This window comes from Ochotona princeps, chromosome 1, assembly GCF_030435755.1.
Source record: "Ochotona princeps isolate mOchPri1 chromosome 1, mOchPri1.hap1, whole genome shotgun sequence".
Lineage (NCBI taxonomy): Eukaryota > Metazoa > Chordata > Mammalia > Lagomorpha > Ochotonidae > Ochotona > Ochotona princeps.
Window position 1 is genome coordinate 106,239,016 of NC_080832.1, and position 19,358 is coordinate 106,258,373.

The 19,358-nt window shown below is 46.4% G+C and overlaps 2 protein-coding genes and 1 non-coding gene across 4 annotated transcripts in view; 1 reads left to right on the plus strand and 2 right to left on the minus strand.

Annotated features, from left to right (window-relative positions):
• Nucleotides 1-19,358, minus strand: part of CIMIP3 (ciliary microtubule inner protein 3) — a 216,296-nt gene that overhangs the window by 145,495 nt on the left and 51,443 nt on the right. The gene's annotated exons all lie outside the window — the stretch shown is intronic.
• Nucleotides 1-19,358, plus strand: part of CCND3 (cyclin D3) — a 102,339-nt gene that overhangs the window by 45,285 nt on the left and 37,696 nt on the right. The window lies entirely within an intron of this gene.
• Nucleotides 18,694-18,815, minus strand: LOC118758432 (small Cajal body-specific RNA 14). Its single transcript, XR_004995723.1, has one exon. It is a non-coding gene; the product is annotated as a small Cajal body-specific RNA 14 (non-coding RNA).

Sequence of the window (19,358 nt, forward strand, 5' to 3'; positions counted from 1 at the left end):
TCTGAGGAGTGAACCAGCAGATGAATGAGCTCTCTGTAACTGTGACTTTCAAATACATAAATAAATACATCTTTAAAAAAAAGAGAAATGGGGCCCAGCAGCGTGGCCTAGTGGCTAAAGTCCTCGCCTTGAATGCGCTGGGATCCCATATGGGCACTGGTTCTAATCCCAGCAGCCCTGCTTCCCATCCAGCTCCATGCTTGCTGCCTGGGAAAGTAGTCAAGGATGGCTCAAAGCCTTGGGATCGTGCACCCACCCACGTGGAAGACCCGGAAGAAGTTCCTGGTTCCCGGCTTCGGATCGGTGCAGTACTGGTCGTTGTAGTCACTTGGGGAGTGAATCATTGGACGGAAGATCTTCCTCTTTGTCTCTCCTCCTCTCTGTATATCTGTGTAATAAATGAATCTAAAAAAAAAAAAAAAAGAAATGATCTCAAACATTGCTATGTCTTTGTTCCTTTTCATGATCAATATTTCCGAAGCTTTTTGTGTCCATCCTTCCAATGTCCATCTTTTTAGTTGTTGATTTTCTCTACAGTTTCTTTTCTGTTTCATTAAGGTTTTTTTTTTAATTTATTTATTTTTATTACAAAGTCAGATATACAGAGGAGGAGAGACAGAGAGGAAGATCTTCTGTCTGATGATTCACTCTCCAAGTGAGCCGCAACGGCCAGTGCTGTGCTGATCCGAAGCCGGGAACCAGGAACCTCTTCCGGGTCTCCCACGCGGGTGCAGTGTCCCAAAGCTTTGGGCCGTCCTCGACTGCTTTCCCAGGCCACAAGCAGGGAGCTGGATGGGAAGTGGAGCTGCCGGGATTAGAACCGGCGTCCATATGGGATCCCTGGTGCGTTCAAGGCGAGGACTTTAGCCACTAGGCCACGCCTCCGGGCCCTGTTTCATTAGGTTTTATTCTTATTTTTTTCTTTCTACTTTCTTAGGAACTATTATTCTTTTTTCTCTGAAACATATATTTATTTTTATTGGAAAGACAGATTTACAGGATTTACAGAGAGAATTAGAGATAGAGAGAAAGATCTTCTAGCCACTGGTTCACTCCCTAAATGGCCACAACGGCCAGAGTGGAGCCAATCTGAAGCTAGGAAACCAGGAGCCAGGAACTTCCTCCAGGTCTCCCATGCGGGTGCAGGGTCCCAAGGCTTTGGGCTGTCCTCAACTGCTTTTCTAGGCCATGGGCAGGGAGCTGAGTGGAAAATGGAGCAGCAAGACACAAATTGGTTCCCACATGGGATCCCAGTGCTTGCGAGGTCAGGATTTAGCCATTTAGCGATCATACTGGGCCACAACCATGCTTTCTACAAGATGTAATTGTTCTTTCGAAAAGGACACACTAAAATGTTATTTAGGGCCCAGCGCCATGGCCTAGCGGCTAAATTCCTTACCTTGAACGCCGCTGGGATCCCATATGGGCGCCAGTTCTGGTCCCAGCGGCTCCACTTCCCATCCAGCTCCCTGCTTGTGGCCTGGGAAAGCAGTCAAGCACAGCCCAAGGCCATGGAACCCTGCACCCGCATGGGAGACCTGGAGGAGGTTCCTGGCTCTTGGCTTCAGATTGGTGCAGCGCTGGCTGGTGTGCTCACTTGGGGAGTGAATCATCGGCCGGAAGATCTTCCTCTCTGTCTCCTCCTCTCCGTATATTTATTTTGTAATAAAAATAAATACATCTTTAAAAAATGTTATTTAAATGGAAACTTGCAGTTTACCTCCCTTAACTATAATTCATTAAAATGATACTCTGTGCCGTATGGGAGGCCACTGCTTGAGAGTGAAGAATTAACCTCTTGAGTCACCGTACTGATCCCAGGAGCTATTCTTAAATTTGTTAGCTTCCTCAGTTTCAGTGCTTAATATTTCCATTTTGAATGTTTTCTCTTTTCTAATTAATAGATACTCTAAGGCTGAGTATTTTCCCACAAACGTTGTCTTAGTTGCATGCTGAAGATGCATGCCATATAATGCATAGCTTTTTTTTTTTTTAAGATTTATTCATTTTATTACAGCCATATATACACAGAGGAGGAGAGACAGAGAGGAAGATCCTCCGTCCGATGATTCACTCCCCAAGTGAGCCGCAACGGCCGGTGCTGCGCCGATCCAAAGCCAGGAACCTGGAACCCCTTCCGGGTCTCCCACGCGGGTGCAGTGTCCCAATGCATTGGGCCGTCCTCAACTGCCCTCCCAGGCCACAAGCAGGGAGCTGGATGGGAAGTGGAGCTGCCGGGATTAGAACCAGCGCCCATATGGGATCCCGGGGCTTTCAAGGCAAGGACTTTAGCCGGTAGGCCACGCTGCCGGGCCCTAATGCATGGCTTTTAAGACTATATATTCCTCTGAATTTTGACAAATGCAAACACCCATGTTGCCACTATTTAAATGAGAATATAAAATATTTGCATTGTCCTAGAACCTTCCAAGAACCCCTGTTGGATCGATCTTCCCCTTACCATCAGAGTCAACACTGTTAGAGCTGTAATTGCATAGGACATCATCTAAATGGAATTATGTCATACATTTTGTTTATAGCTCAGCATAATTGTGTGGTATGTACTTTAAATTTGCTTTCTTTTTAAATTTTATTGCCACATTGTAATCCATTTTATAGATGTACATAAACTTTTTTAAAGATTATTTTTATTGGAAAGACAGATCTAAACTCTATTCTCATGGATGTGTGCTGATGTGTATCAATTAACTTAACTGTTTGGATGGCAGATCAACAAAGAGTTCCTCCTTCTGTTGGTTCACTTGCAAAATGATTCACAACAGCTGAGGTGGGCCATGCAGAAGCCAGGAGCCAAGAACTCTGTCTTGGTCTCCCAGTGTGCAGAAGGAGGGCAGTTATTTGGGCTGTCTTTAGCCACTTCCGCAGGTGCATTAACAGGAAGAAGGCATGGAAGCGAAGTTGTGGGAACTTAAGTGAGCACCCGAGTATAGCATGACGGCATCACAAGTGGCAGCCTAACTCACTGTCCTGCATTGCTGGGCCCACATCTGTTCTCCTGTCAGCGGACATCTGGAGTGTTTCCAGTTCAGCTGTTAGCACCTACGGACCATCCTTTACAAGCCTTTTGTGGGCTTACCTTTTCATTTCTGTTTATGTAAAGATGAAATAAGTAGGTCTTAGTGTAGACATCCTGTAAACTTTAATGCGTGGTATTTTCATTATCAGTTAGTTCTAGTTCTGAAAAAGTTTCCATAAAGACTTTCTTGTTTGACTCATAAGTTATTTGAAAGTATGTTTTAAAATTTCCATAAGTGGGATTTGTTGACTTCTAATGTAGTCTCATTTTGGCCGGCAAATACACTAATTTTACTTTTGTATGCTTTTGTACATATGTATGCTTAATAATAATGTGTGTTCTCTAAAACATACATGCACATATAAAACATTTCTATTTACTGTGTCTTTGATCAAGCCTTGTTAATAGTACTATTCAGATCTTCTAAATCTTTTTCAAATCTTGTCTGCTCAATCTAATACTTATTTAAGAGGTTGTATTAGGAACCAGCACTGTGGCATACCTGGCAAATCTGCTGCCTGCCGTTCCAGCATCCCTTATGGGCACCAGCTGGAGTCCTAGCTGCTATACTTCTGATCCAGATCCCTGCTAATGCACCTGGGAAACCAGTGGAAGATGGCTCAAGTGCTTGGGGCTCCATACTTATGTTGGACCAAGAAAGAACTCTTAGCTCCTGGCTTCAAACTGGCCCAGATCCAGCTGTTGTGGACATTTGGGAAGTGAACCAGCAGATGAAAGATTTCTCCCTTTCTCTCTCTCCCTCTCTCTGTAACTCTACCCTTCAATAAATAAATAGATTTTAACTAAAAAAACTATATTAAAATTTCCTTCTCAGGGCCAGCATCCTGGTTTAGTGGGTTAAGCTGCCACCCCAGTTGTTTTGGCCATCTGGGGAGTGAAACAATGGATGAAGATGCTCTGTGTGTGTGTGTGTGTTCTATGTGACTTTTAATTAAATAAATAGATACATAATTCTTTTTCAAAAGTGTCCTTCTCTGTGCCTGAGTTTAATACTTAGTGCCTATTTTCTGGTGATGTGGATCCTGGGGGGCAGTGATGGTGGTTCCTCTACCCCCACTGGGGACTCTGGGTTTAGTTCCTGTCTCTTAGGATTGACCTAACCCTGCCCTGTTTGTTGTAGGCATTTGGAGAATGACCCGGTGCATGGGACCTGTCTCTGTCTCTTTGCCTCTAAAGAAATAAGAAACATTTTTAAAAATGTATGGAAATGGGATTTTTTTAAAAAAAAAGGTTTATTGTATTTTTATTGGAAAGGCAGGTTTACAGAGAAGAGAGACAGAAAGATCTATATCTGCTGGTTCACTCCCCAAGTGGCCACAACAGCTAGAGCTGAGTCAATCAGGAGCCAGAAGATTTCTGCGGGTGCAGGGTTTCAAGGCTTTGGGCTGTCCTGTACTGCTTTCCCAGGTCACAAGCAGGGAGCTGGATGGGAAGTGGAACAGAAGGGACACAAACCAGTGCCCACATGAGATTCTGGCATGTGCATGGTGAGGATTTAGTCACTGAGCCTTCACTCCAGGCCCAGAAATAGAATTTTTTATAAAAGATTTATTTATTTTTATTGGAAAGGCAGATATGCAGAGAGGAGGAGAGACAGAGTAGAAGATCTTCCATCCGTTGGTTCACTCCCCAAGTGAGTGCAACAGCCGGAGCTGAGCCAATCTGAAGCCAGCAGCCAGGAACTCTTCCAGGTCTCTCACTTGGTTGCAGGATCCCAAGGATTTGGGCTGTCCTCAACTGCTTTCCCAGGACACAAGCAAGGAGCTGAATGGGAAGTGGCGCTGCCACGATTAGGACCGGCGACCATATGGGATCCTGGCGCATGCAAGGTGAGGACTTTAACCATACACTATCGCACCAGGCCCAGAAATAGAATTTAGAAGTCAGCTTACTTTGGTGCAAAAGCATCTTTTTTTTTTTTTTAAGTAATTTTTTTTACTCATTAATTACATTGTATTATGTGACACAGTTTCATAGGTACTGGGATTCTCCCCACCCCTCCCTAAACCCTCCCACCATGGTGGATTCCTCCACCTTGTTGCATAACCACAGTTCAAGTTCCGTTGAGATTCCCTCATTGCAAGCATATACCAAACATAGAGTCCAGCATCTTATTGTCCAGTCAAGTTCAACGGCTTCTTAGGTATACCCTCTCTGGGCAAAAGCATCTTTAAGTAGCTGGTGTTTGGTGCTGATGCTTGGGATGTCTGCTTAGAGTGCTTCACATTCCAGCTTCCTGCTAATGCAAAGCCCTGGGAGGCAACAGGTGATGGCTCAGCTATGTGGGTCCCCGCCATCTGTATGAGGAACCAGGGTGTTATTCCTGGCTGCTGACTTTGGCCTGGCCCAATCTGGCTGTTGTGGGCCTGTGGGTAGTGAACTGGTGAATAGATGGAAGTGGGTCATTGGCTAGATCTCGATCTCTCTATAGATATATCTCTCTCTTCCAAATACATAAAATAACATTGTAAGGAAAATTTTTGAAATCCATGCTGATAGTTTTTTGTTGCATGAATTCTCTGCACTGTGGGAGATGTTTAGAAGTTATTTACGGGCCCGGCGGCATGGCCTACCGGCTAAAGTCCTCGCCTTGAAAGCCCCGGGATCCCATATGGGCGCCGGTTCTAATCCTGGCAGCTCCACCAGCTCCACTTCCCATCCAGCTCCCTGCTTGTGGCCTGGGCAAGCAGTTGAGGACGGCCCAATGCTTCGGGACCCTGCACCCGCGTGGGAGACCTGGAAGAGGTTCCAGGTTCCTGGCTTTGGATCGGCGCAGCACCGGCCGTTGCGGCTCACTTGGGGAGTGAATCATCGGATGGAAGATCTTCCTCTCTATCTCTCCTCCTCTGTATATCTGACTTTGCAATAAAAATATATATGAATATTTTAAAAAAAAGTTATTTGCAAGCTAAACTCAGAATTTGGGTGTGACTTCCCAGGGTTAGAAAGGAGGCTTTTTTTTTTTTTTAAATAAATACTGCATAGTCAGGGATGGGAGGGTCCTTCTGAAAGGACCTGTTTATTGGATACCTCCAGTGAAGATAAGCATAGCTGAGCAAGATGCTTTCGAAGACTTCCTGTTTCCTCCTGCAGGACCTGATAGAAAAAGTGTCAGTCAGGGCTGAGCCGAGGCTCCACAGGGACTGGACCTGGCAGGGTCACTCTCACCAGACCCTCTTTGCTCTGCAGGAGCCAGCAGGGCGTGGTTGATCACAGCACAGACAGTAAACAGGTCCCCATTCTAGCTTAGCTGCTTCTAGCTGTGTGCCTGTGGGCAAATTTCTTCCTTTTGTGTCAGTTTTTTCAATTGCAATACAAAGTAAACAATATCACCTCGTTCTGATTTTTTTTTTAAGATTTATTCATTTTATTACAGCCAGATATACACAGAGGAGGAGAGACAGAGAGGAAGATCTTCCATCCGATGATTCACTCTCCAAGTGAGCCGCAACGGGCCGGTGCGTGCCGATCCGAAGCTGGGAACCTGGAACCTCTTCCGGGTCTCCCACGCGGGTGCAGGGTCCCAATACATTGGGCCGTCCTCAACTGCTTTCCCAGGCCACAAGCAGGGAGCTGGATGGGAAGTGGAGCTGCCGGGATTAGAACTGGCACCCATATGGGATTCTGGGGCTCTCAAGGCGAGGACTTTAGCCTCTAGGCCACGCCGCCGGGCCCACCTCGTTCTGATTTTTAAGTAAATTCTTGGCGTCAGGGGCCAGCGCAATGGTCCAGCAGTTAAAGTCCTCGCCTTGAACACGCCAGGATCCTTTATGGTCGCAGGTTCTAATCTGGGCAGCCTGGCCTCCCATCCAGCTCCCTGCTTGTGGCCTGGGAAAGCAGTTGAGGACGGCCCAAAACCTTGGGACCCTGCACCTGCATGGGAGACCTGGAAGAGCTCCTGGCTTCGGATTGGTGCAGTATTGGTCGTTGTAATCACTTGGGGAGTGAATCATCGGATGGAAGATCTTCCTCTTTGTCTCTCCTCCTCTCTGTATATCTGACTTTGCAATTAAAAAAAAAAATCTTAAAAAAAAAAAAAGAGTTCTTGGCGTCAGAAACACAGACCAGGTGCTGGCATGTGTGGAGGGCTGAGCTGCTGCTTACGATGCTGGAATATCCTCTACAAATACCAGTTTGAGTCCTGACTGCTCTATTTTCTATTCAGCTTCTTGCTAATGCTTCTGGGGAAGCCCCCAAGTCCTGTCACCCACATGGGAGAAGCAGATGGAGCTCTTGGCTTTGACCTATTCCAGTTCTGATCATTACAACCATTTAGGGAGTAAACCGATGGATGGAAGATCTATCTCTCTCTGTCTCACTCTCTCTCTAACGCTGCCTTTAAAATGAATAAAGTAAATCTTCAAAAAATAAAAAAAGCAGTGACAAGTTACTGGCATAGTATGAATGCCATAAAATTGTTGATATTGTCATCATCAGGAACAGAAGATAAGTGATTGTCTGAAATCCTCAAAGGACAGATGGGAAGGTTTCTTACACATCATGGTGTTGAATCTCAACATCCCTTTGTGGCCGTTCCAGGTGATGGTTAGGCACATTTTGTGCTCACACTTTGGCTTTTAGCTAGTTTGTAAAGGGACTAAAACTATTATTATTTCAATTTTTTTCTTTTTCTTTTTTAGAAAGCAAAGTTACATAGAATGAGAGCTTGTCCATCCACTGCTTCATTCCCCAAATGGCTACAATGGCTGGAGCTGGGCTGATCCAAAGCCAGGAGGCAGGAGTCTCCTCTGGGTTGCCCACATGGGTACAGGAGCCCAAGTACTTGGTTGTCTTTTATGCCTTTCCAGGCACATCAGCAGGGAACTGGATCAGAAGTGGAGCAGCCAAACCTTGAGCTGGCACCCATCTGAGATGCTGGTGCCACAGGCTAAGGAGCTGAGCTAATCTGGGAGCTTCCTCTGATGGAACTCCCATGTGAGTGCAGGGTCCCAAGGCTTTGGGCCATCCTCTACTACTTTCCCAAGCCACAAGCAGGGAGCTGGATGGGAAGTGTAGCAGTCAGGACATAAATTGACACCCTTATGGTATCCCGGTGCTGGTAAGATGAGGATTAAGCTACTGAGCCATTGTGCTGGGCCTCATGTAACATTATTTTAACAACCACCTATTTACCATCACATGTTTGGCTCCCCATGTGCCTTTTTTTTTTTTTAAGATTTATTTATTTTTATTGCAAAGTCAGATATACAGAGAGGAGAGACAGAGAGGAAGATCCGTCCGATGATTCACTCCCCAAGTGAGCTGCAATGGCCGGTGCTGCGCCGATCTGAAACCAGGAACCTGGAACCTCTTCTGGGTCTCCCATGCGGGTGCAGGGTTCCAAAGCTTTGGGCTGCCCTCGACTGCTTTCCCAGGCCACAAGCAGGGAGCTGGAAGGGAAGTTGAATTGCCGGGGTTAGAACCGGTGCCCATATGGGATCCTGGCGCATTCAAGGCGAGGACTTTAGCCACTAGGCCATGCCGCCAGGCCCCCCATGTGCCTTTTATAACCTAGAACAGGCACAATGTCCCTTCCACCTGGGACTTCACTCTGTGACCCCACCTTAGCTCTCTCCACTTCCCCTCCCAGGGTCAGGTTAGGCATGTCCATTACAGTGCTAGCTAGTGAATCTGATACGTGCATGGTGGCAGTGTCAAGGTCGCTGCTGCCTACACAGAGGCCTCCTGGAAACAGTGCAGGTCTGTGGCAGGAAGAGCTGGAACAGCATTCGATCTGGGACATCAGGAGGGAGACCTGTCATTCACTGGCCTGGGAAACCATAGCAGGGCATCCCAAAGCCTTGGGACCCTGCACCCATGTGGGGGATCTGGAGGATGCTCCTTGGTCTAGGCTCTGGACTCTGGATCAGCTCAGCTCCGGCCGTTGTGGCCATTTGGGGAGTGGACTGACAGATGGAAGATCTTTCTCTTTTTCTCTTCTTCTCTCTGTAAATCTGCCTTTCCAATTTATTAAACACACACACACACACACACACACACACACACAGAGGTGCTGAAGAGGCAGGGAGCAGGGTTCCACAGTGGGAACTTGTCTCTGCCTTGCAGAGGTGAGGGAAATGGTAAGTCCCACAATTAATAAGGACACATTTTACACTGTATCAGCTGCCAGAATAGATTGGAGTTAGAGTGTAACCAAAGATTAATTCATGCAAACTGGAGCTATCAGAAAGTTCCACAGAGAACTATGTTGATGAGTATCTGGACCAAGTGGTACACATATATTACATGTTACAGATATGTTAAGGGGCACGATTATAGTCTCGTTTTACAATAGTGACATATACCAAAATATCAGGGAGTGTCAGGTGCCAGTTTGAGTCCTGGTTTCGCTACTTCCAATCAAGCTCCCTGCAAGTATACATGAGAATGCAGCAAAGGGTGGCTAAGGGAGAGCTAGATGATGTTCTGAGTTCCTACCTTTGGCCTGTGCTGGCTTGGCGCAGCCATTTGAGGAATGAACAAGTGAATGGAAGATCTGCCCAACTACCCACCCTCCTCAATCCGTCACTCTTTCTTTTAAATGTGTAAATAAGTGAATATTTAAAAATATGTATATTTTCTGTTGGCTCTCCTGGGTCTTTTGCTGCCACCATTATCAGTTTTAGAATCAGTTTGCTAATAGCCACAGGAGAAGTTGTTGAGTTATTGGTTGGAATTACATTGGCTATCTAGATTGAATTCATAAAAATTAGCAGCTTTGGGCCCGGTGTGGTAGCCTCATGGCTGAAGTCATCGCCTTGCGGGCGCCAGGATCCTATATGGGCACCAGTTTGTATTCTGGCTGCTCCACTTCCCTTCCAGCCCTCTCCCTGTGGCCTGGGAAAGCAGAAGAGGGTGGCACAAAGCCTTGGGACCCTGCACCTGCTTGAGAGACCTAGAAGAAACTCCTGGCTGCTGCCTTCGGATCAGCTCAGCTCCAACCATTGCAGCTACTTGGGGAGTGAACCAGTGGATGGAAGTTCTTTCTCTCTGTCTTTCTTCTATCTATATATCTGATTTTCCAATGAAAATAAATAAATATTTTTAAAAAATAACAGCTTGAGCCCAGTGTAATGACTCAATGATTAAATCCTCACCTTGCAAGTGCCTGGATCGCAAATGGGCGCTGGTTCATGTCCTAGCTATTCCACTTCCCATCCAGCTCTCTGTTTATGGCCTGAAAAGGAGTATAGGAGGGCTCAAGCTGTGGAACCCTGCATCCTCATGGGAGACCATGAAGAAGCTACTGGTTCCTGGCTTCAGATCAGCTCAGCTCTGGCCATTGTGACCATTCGGAGAGTGAACCAGTGGACAGAAAATCTTTCTCTTTGTCTCTCCTTCTCTTTGTAGCCATTCAGTGTTGGAAAAACTAAGTAAAGCTGACACAGAAGCTATGCAGTGGGATGCTGGGTAGCAAGTGAATTAGCCAGGTCTGTCTATATTATGTCAACAACATACCACTGAGAGAGAAAAGAGGAAACCAAGATGCAGAAGTTGTAATAGAGTGGAATAGATAAACAAAGTTATTGAAGCATTGTCAGTGGCAGTTTAATTTTTTGTAAAAAATAAAAAAGTAGGGGCAGGTGCTGTAGCCTAGTGGCTAAAGTCGTCACCTTGCATGCTCCAGAATCCCATATGGCCTCAGATTGGCTCAGTTGTGGCCATTGGGGCCAACTGGAGAGTGAACCAATAGACAGAAGATCTTTCCGATCTCTTTCCTTCTCTCTCTCTCTCTCTCTTTTTAAAGATCTACTTGCTGTTAGTTGAAAGCGAGATTTATAGAAAGAGAGAAATCTGCCATCTGCTCGTTCCCCAAATGGTTGCAGTGGTGAAGCAGAGCCAGTCTGAAGCCAGGAGTCAGGCGCTTCCTGTGTGTCTCCCACATGAATGCAGATACCCAAGGACTGGAAGCATCCTCCGTTGCTTTCCTGGTCCATAGAAGGGAGCTGGATTGGAAGGGACACAAACTGGTGCCCATATGGGATGCTGGTGCATATAGGAGGAGAATTAGTTTGCTGTGTCACCATGCTGGCCCCTGAAAGCAAACTTTATAAACTTTTTTTTTTAAGATTTATTTTGTTTTTATTGGAAAGTCAGATATACAGAGAGGAGGAGAGACAGAGAGGAAAATCCTCTGTCTGATGATTCACTCCCCAAGTGACCACAATGGTCAGTGCTGTGCCAATCGAAGCCAGGAGCCAGGAGCTCTTCTGGGTCTCCCACGTGGGTGCAGGGTCACAAGGCTTTGGGCTGTCATTGATTGGCTGCCCATGCCACAAGCAGGGAGCTGGATGGGAAGTGGAGCTGCCGGGATTAGAACTGGCGCCTGTATGGGATCCTGGCGCATGCAAGACGAAGACCTTAGGCACTAGGCTACCACGCCAGGCCCAACAAACTTTATAAACCTTAAAGTACCATTGCTTGTTCTGAGCCTTCTGTAAGGCTTTGGTGTCCAGGTATTCTTCATTTAGTGAAGTAAAGTATATATAGAATATAGGTTTTTTCCCTAATAGCCTGAATTGGCAGCAATCTTGCTTTTGGCCTCCAAAATTTTGGGGGAAGTTTTATTGATCTTTGAAGTGTAAATTTCTGGGAACTGGGGTCGGGGAAAAATGAATGATCTGGTTAGGTTGAAGTAGGGGCCCCCTCAATCTCCTTCTGACCCCCGACTCCTTTCCTGAAATATCTTTCATTTCAGTGCCTTAGGCTGAGCTGCTCATCCCAGTGAATCATTCTGCAAACACCAGCTTCTAGAAGTGGGACTGGGCTGCAAATTGCTCGCAGGTCTCTATTATTGCAACAACTGCACTGTTCTTTGCATACATCCTCCTGGCACTGAATCAGGCTGCCCTGAGCCAAAGGCAGCGCAGGCGGACTTACATTCAAATTAGCAAGCAGGCGCAATAAGCCTGAAGGTGTGCTGGATGTGAGACCAGCAAGGCACCAAACTCCAGGGAACTTAGAGTCTGTTTCTCAGAGAACTCAGAGCCCAGGTTTCCTCCTGTGTCTGTGAGGCGTCATAATAGCATGGAAAAGCTACGCATCCTCCCTACCCTCTTGCCTCCCTACAAGTGGGACAGAAGGATCAAACTGAGAGGTAGATGGTGAGATCAGAACACACTAATCAGAGCAAAGGTGTAGAAGGACATTGTGACCCTGGAAGGTCAGGGAGCACAGGATTACAATTGATTGGATAATATTTGTATGTTAACTTGTATGAGAACAACCAAATGGATACCTTTTATATAACTGATTGGATATCATCTGTATGAGAACAGTTGAGTGGACAGCATGTGAATGAGAACACTTGGTGGAATATACAAAACAAAAGGAGTTCCAAACAAAAGAACAGAAATAGTTGATGGGTTTTGTTGATAAGCTCAGTACTTCCTCCCTTACCACATCTGACCCTCAGTGTATAAAGTCTGATGTCATGAATAAACTTCAGCTTTTGACCATCAGTCAGAGTCCATGCATGTTATTATCAGCTCCTTGCACTAAGTCTGTTGCTGCAGGACAGCGACACAGAGGTGTGCAGCGTTGCCTGATGAAGACAAAATGGGGTGTCATCACCATGGTGGAACAGGTTAAATTTCCACCTACAGCACCAGTATCCCATATAAGCACTGGTTCAAGTTCTGGCAACTCCACTTCCAATCCAGCTCCCTGCTTGTGGCATGGGAAAGCAAGAAAGGATGGACCAAAGCCTTGGACCCCTGCACCCACAAGGGCGACCCAGAGAAAGCTACTGGCTCCTGGCTTCAGATTGGCTTAACTCTGGCTGTTGTGGCTACTTGGGGAGTGAACCAGTGGATGGAAAATGTTCTTGTCTCCTCTTTGTAAATCAGCCTTTGCAGTAAAAAGAAATAAACCTTAAAAAAAAAAAAAAAAAAAACAGAAAGAAAATGCACAATGGGGTGCTGCCACCATGGCATAGTAAGCTAAACTTCCACCTATGGCTCCAGCATCCCATATGGATGCTGGTTCGAGTCCTAGCTGCTCTACTTCCCATCCACCTCCCTGTTTACCGCTTGGAAAAGCCGCAGAGGGGTCCTGGCACAGTAGCCTGGTGACTAAAGTCCTCGCCTTACAGATGCGAGGATGCCATGTGGGTGCTGGTTCATGTCCTGGCTGTACCACTTCCCTTCCAGCTCTCTGCTTGTGGCCTGGGAAAGCAGTTGAGGATGGCCCAAAGCCTTGGGACCCTGCACCCATGTGGGAGACCTGGAAGAGCTCCTGACTCCTGTCTTCAGATTGGCTTAGCTCTGGCCGTTGTGGCTATTTGGGGAGTGAACCAGCAGATGGAACATCTTGGTTTCTCCCTCTTTCTGTAAATCTTTCTAATAAAAAATAAATACATCTTAAAAAAAAAAAAAAAGAAAAGAAAATCAACAGAGAATGGCCCAAGTTCTTGGGTTCCTATATGTGGGAAACCCAGAAGAAGCTCCTGGCCCATTGAGGCCAACTGGGGAGTGAACTGGCAAATGGAAGATCTTTTGTCTTTCCTTCTCTCTGTAACTCTGCCTTTCAAATAAAAATAAGTTTTTGAAAAAAGAATTCAGCAAATTCTAACAGTATCATATGGATAAAGTCTTGGAGAAGTATAGGATGCCCTGTGAGCTCTAATTCTGCTGCAAGCTGAGAACTGCAGGTACTTTACAGTTAAGCATCAGAGATGTATCTGATTGGACACCCACCCCCATACCCTTTTTCAGGGTTAAGATGATAATAGCGCCAGAGTTTACCCGGAGGGAGAGCTATGATGGGAACTGAACCATGCTGTGGTTCAACAGGTGGCTGCTTCTCTCTGACCCTTGCCAAGTTGGGCTGTTGTTGAGTGGTGACAGGGGCACTTGGGACCCTCTGTCAGGAGCCTTCATGCACACAGCCGGAGAGTTTCCCATGAAGTTTACGAGCAGTACACGCCACATCACATGGCTCGCTGTATATGGTCCTCTGACTGTTGTTTCTCCACCAAGTTAAAGTGCACTCCAGCAGTGTCCTGACTGCTCCTGTTGGAGGAGAAAGAGTACCTGGTTAATCAGTTCTTGCTGAGGATGACACCCCCTCCCTCCTGCCATCACAGAAGCCACCTGTGCTATGCTAGATGCGTGTTGAATCTGCACACCTGGAGTAGCACAGGTGTTCCTTGTCAAGGTGTCTTGTCTTGGAGATGCAATTATATTTAGAAATCACTTGGTAGTAGGGGTTGGGTCAAGGGATGCTAATGTCACACACACTGCTGGGCCGTCTTCTGAGGGTTTTGCATGTGTTGTCTCATTTCATTCTCACTCCCCAGAAAATCCCTGAGTGGCATATCCTATTTACAGAGGAGGAAAGCAAGGAACAAAAAGCTTAGTGAACCATCCAAGACTGGACAACTATTACAAGATGACATAAGCCGGCTTTAAGGCAGGCAGGAAGAGTGGCTGTGGAATTGGAGCTCTTGTTTCCACTGTTATCATTTTTCTGATGCACAGCCCTGTGGAGAGATCTGTCAAGGTCATTCTGCAAGTACACGGTGGCTCTGGGAATCAGATCCCACTTTCTCCCTACCTCCCTTGCCTCTCCACTGACAGGATAATCTTTGTTTTATTCACATCCGTGCTTGCCTTTAAAAATTTTTTTTAATTTTGTGAATGTACTTGAGAAGGAAGAGAGAAGAGGAACAAGCCAGCAAGCACACACAATGTCATCCTCCAATTCTCTCTGCAAATGCCTGCAACAGCTGGAGCTAGTCCCAGGCTGCAGCTGGGAGTCAGGAACTTGGTCCAACTCTATCACCTGCTACCTCTGAGGGTGTGCATCAGGAGGAAATTGAAATTGGGAGCACAGTTGGGACTCGAACCCAAGCACACTATTACAGGGGCTGGGCATCCCATACAGCCAGCCCCAGCACCCACCCCCATGGTTGCTTTCAATATTCAATTATAACATACATGTGATTATGTTCTAGTCTTCTATGTAATATGAAGATACTTCAAAAAGTTTGTGGAAAATTATTTGGGTGCAAACATTTTTGAAATGTACACCTATGAGGTCTTCTAAAAGTTCATAAATAATATCTATTATGAAAAAAACCTGCCTGGATTCACAATTTTATTTTGGCTCTTCTATGGTGGGATGTCTTGCTTGTTTCCATTTTTGTCTGTTTGCTTGTTTTACTATTATAAATAAAGGCCAAAATTTTAAATAGAGAGAAATAGCAGGGATGTCACTCGGTTTTATCAGTTTGTTTGTTTTAAAGGTTTGAGGGCAAATGAGCCAAGCTATCCAAGGCTGGAAGAAGTGGAGGCTTCAAGCTGACTACTTGAGCAGAGAATGAAATTCTGATTAGGAAGGGTGCCAGTGTGGAGAGCAGCAAACAGATGCTCTGCTGTTCTGCTGGGATTTGGCACTGCCTGTTGGGATGCCTATCGAGATAGAGAATTTGGAATGCATTTCAGAAATATCTTTTAATTCCCACTTCAGATATTTCAGTGTTCTCCAACCCAACCCAGCATCTCAGTGACGCTGCCCAGACACATGTGGGTGGAGCTGGGCAGAGAGCAAGGCCACTGGTTTCCCCAGCTCGGCCATGTGCGGCCAGCTGGAGTCCTCCTCTCCGTCGGTCCCATGGCCCTGACCTGTTGCCAACTCAGTTTCTCTTTGAAGTTACCCCTTCAAGGTTCTACATCCCAGGTCCAAAATAGAGACAGAAACCAGTGAAGGTCATCTCTTGGGATTCTGGGTGCTCAGCGTGGTGCCAGACGCTACCCCAGAGCACAACAGCTCCATGTCAGGTGCCCTGTTGTGCCAGCACCATTGTATAGAGGAACAGGGCACTTCAGAGCTGAAGGACTGGCATTTGGGGTCTCAGTTAAGACACCCACATTCTCAGAATGCCTGAGTTTAATACCTGGTTCTGCTCCTAAGTGTAGCTTCCTGCTGATGCAGACCCTGGGAGGCAGTGGCTGCGGCTCAAGTCATTGGGTCCCTGCCACCTATGTGGGAGACCTGGGTTAGTTCTTGCCTCCAGCTTCAACCTGACCCAGCCCTTTGATAGATAGATAACACAGAGACGAACTTGCCAAGGCCATGTAACCAAGCCTAATGCAACCATAGTTCAAAGGCAGCTGTCTAAACTGCATGGCCACATCATGCTAACTCCCGTCTATACTTGACAGCCTTCATGATCACCTCTCATCAAAGGATATTGCAGCTCTGGAGAGAAAGCTCCAGAAAATCACCAAGAACACACTCAGCTACCTGCATTCATGTGTATGTGGGACTGGCTGGCTCGCTTGACAGAATGTTGGAACTGCAACAGGTCCTGAAAATGTCTCTTTTCTGCCTTATTTTTAGATTGTGGCAAATGAGGTACAGAGATAGCAACTGACTTGCCTGTAAGCCAGCTGGTGTTCCTGCTAGATTAGAACCAGCATCTTCTGATACCTGCCCCGCTGGCGCCTTGAGGAAAGAGCGCTTACGACTATTGGGAGCGTTATGGGTGAATGTGGCCATCCATCAGGGAGGTGCTCGAGAGGCAGGGATGCTTGGACACAGCCAGGTAGTGCCAGGGTTCACCAGAGGCGTGGACCACAGGAGCTTCTGATTTTCTGTGCCCTCCTCTGGCACATGCCCACGTCTGGATTCAGCCACACTGTTGGCTGGAAGAGAGAGCAGTTGGTGGAGGGCAGCATGGCATGGGGAGTAAGGGTCTCCAACCTTAGCTAGACCTTGGTTGATGGATCAACAGATCTGAGTCTTTGCTTCTTTTGCCATGAAGTGGAAATTTTGCCGATCCATCACTGGATATGGTCCCTGTGAGAAGGAGAGGAGGTGATGCTGCTAAGTCAATGGACACAGGGTGTGCCAACAGGCACGAAGCAGAGAGGAATCTTGGGGGTTGAGTTGGTGGGGAAAAAAAGAAAACATAAATCTGTTAACCAAATACATAATTTCTTCTTTTCTTTTTTTTTTTAAGATTTATTTACTTTTATTGGAAAGGCAGATATACACAGAGGAGGAGAGACAGAGAGGAAGATCTTCCATCCGATGGTTCACTCCCCAAGTGGCTGCAATGGCCAGAGCTGAGCCAATCTGAAGCCAGGAGCCAGGAGCTCTTCCAGGTCTCCCACACGGGTGCAGGGTCCCAAGGGTTTGGGCTGTCCTCGACTGCTTTCCCAGGCCACAAGCAGGGAACTGGAAAGGAAGCAGGGCCACTGGGATTAGAACTGGCGCCCATATGGGATCCCGGTGCGTTGAAGGCAAGGACTTTAACCACTACGCCATCGCGCTGGGCCCCAAATACGTAATTTCAACAAAAGACCAAAAATGTCCTCATTTTACCTGATTATTTTTCCCAGGCATGGTGAAAAGGATTCTCATGTCACTTCCCATGTGGAGGTGCAGAGGTGGTGGTGATGAGTGAATACCTCCAGGATCTGTGTTTAGTAAAGAGTGAAGAAATAGGGCCCGGCATGGTAGCCTAGCTGCTAAAGTGCTCACCTTGCATGTACAGGGATCCCATGTGGGCGCCGGTTCTAATCCCGGCAGCCCCACTTCCCATCCAGCTCCCTGCTTGTGGCCTGTGAAAGCAGTCGAGGACGGCCCAAAGCCTTGGGGCCCTGCACCCGTGTGGGAGACCTGAAAGAGTTCCTGGCTTCAGATTGGTGCAGCTCTGGCTATTGCAAGTGCTTAGGGAGTGAATCAATGGATGGGGGATCTTCCTCTCTGTCTCTCCTCTCTGTATGTCTGACTTCCCAATAAAAAGAAAATAAATATTTAAAAAAAAGAGTGAAGAATGGGTGAGGTGTGCTTAGAGTCAGTAATAACACTTCAGGCTTGCCTCACTTCCTCTCTCAAGAGGAGTGGAAGACTGAAAGGAAATAACATTCTTAATAGAAACTTGAAATCCAGATCTTTAACCAAAAAAAGAAAAGTTTATATTTTTGAAAGGAGGAGAAGAGATCTTGATCTTCCGTCTACTAGTTCACTCCCTAAGTGACCACAATAGCCAGGACTGAGCCAGTCTGAAACCAGGAGCTTTACTCCAGTCCTCCATGTGGGTATAGGAGCCCCAGTCCTTGGACCATGCTTTTCTGCTTTCCCAGGTACCTGAGCAGGGAGCTGGATTGAAAGTGGAGCAGGTGGGACACAAACTAGTGCCCCTGTGAAATGCCTGAGTCACAGGCAGCAGCTTTACCAGCTACACCGCAAGGCTGGCTCTAGTCCAGATCCCGGATAAAGGACATCTTATTGGTTGTCTGGCCTCAAAAAACCTCCCAGTATCTAGTTGTCTCTTTACCACAAACTCATTGAGATGACCACATAATAGACACTTTACATGCAGGATTCATAAGACTGCCAAGCAAGAGAGATATTACCATCCCACTTTAGATGCAGGAGGAAAAAAAAACTTGATGTCCCAAGAAAGAACTTGTTTCCAGCTTCACAGCACCCAGGCAGCAAATGGTAGATCTGTGAGTTGAGCCCAGATCAAACACCAATACCATGTGCTTTCACATGTAGCCAGTGGGGATTCAGATGTTCTTGGGTCTCAAACTTAGGCAATTTGAAGAATGCTCTCTAAATGGCAATACAAAAATAATAGAAAATCATGAATATGAACTATGTAAAAGTGATTCATTTTTTGTGTATGAAGCCATTGCACAGAAAAACTGTTGACTATGTAGACTATCAGCAGGAATCATGTGTTTTGCTTTTCAAAGATGCAATTTTTTTGTTTGAAAAGCAAATTGACAAAGAAATCTTTTATCCATTGGTTTACTCCCTAAATGGCCACAATGATCAGGCTAAAGTCAAGAGCCAGAACTCCAGCCAAGTCTTCCGCATGGGAAGAGGCACCCAAACACTTGGGCCATCTTCCCCTGCTTTCCCAGGAGCATTAACAGGGAGCTGGAGCCTAAACAGAGCAACCAAGACTGGAACCCGAGCTCCGACATGGGGTGGTGTTGTGCCGCACAGCGCCTTAACCTGCTGTGCCCTAATGCTGGCCAGCAGGAACCATCTGTTTTGACGTGTGTGACTGTGGTTGTAGTGTATCATTAAGAAATGCAGTGAACATCAGAAACAGTCACACATGAGTATTTCCCGTTTTGGAAATAAAATCACAACAGAGAGAAAATGTTCAAGCTAAAACATACTACAAACATCACAAAATCCAGAAATATAACTGTACTGATTGCCTCAGACCTTGATCTGCCATCCACTGGTTCACTTCCTAAATGACCACTAAGGTTAGGGCTGGGTCAGGCCAAAGGCAGGAGTCTGAAATTCATTCAGGATTTGCAGCCAC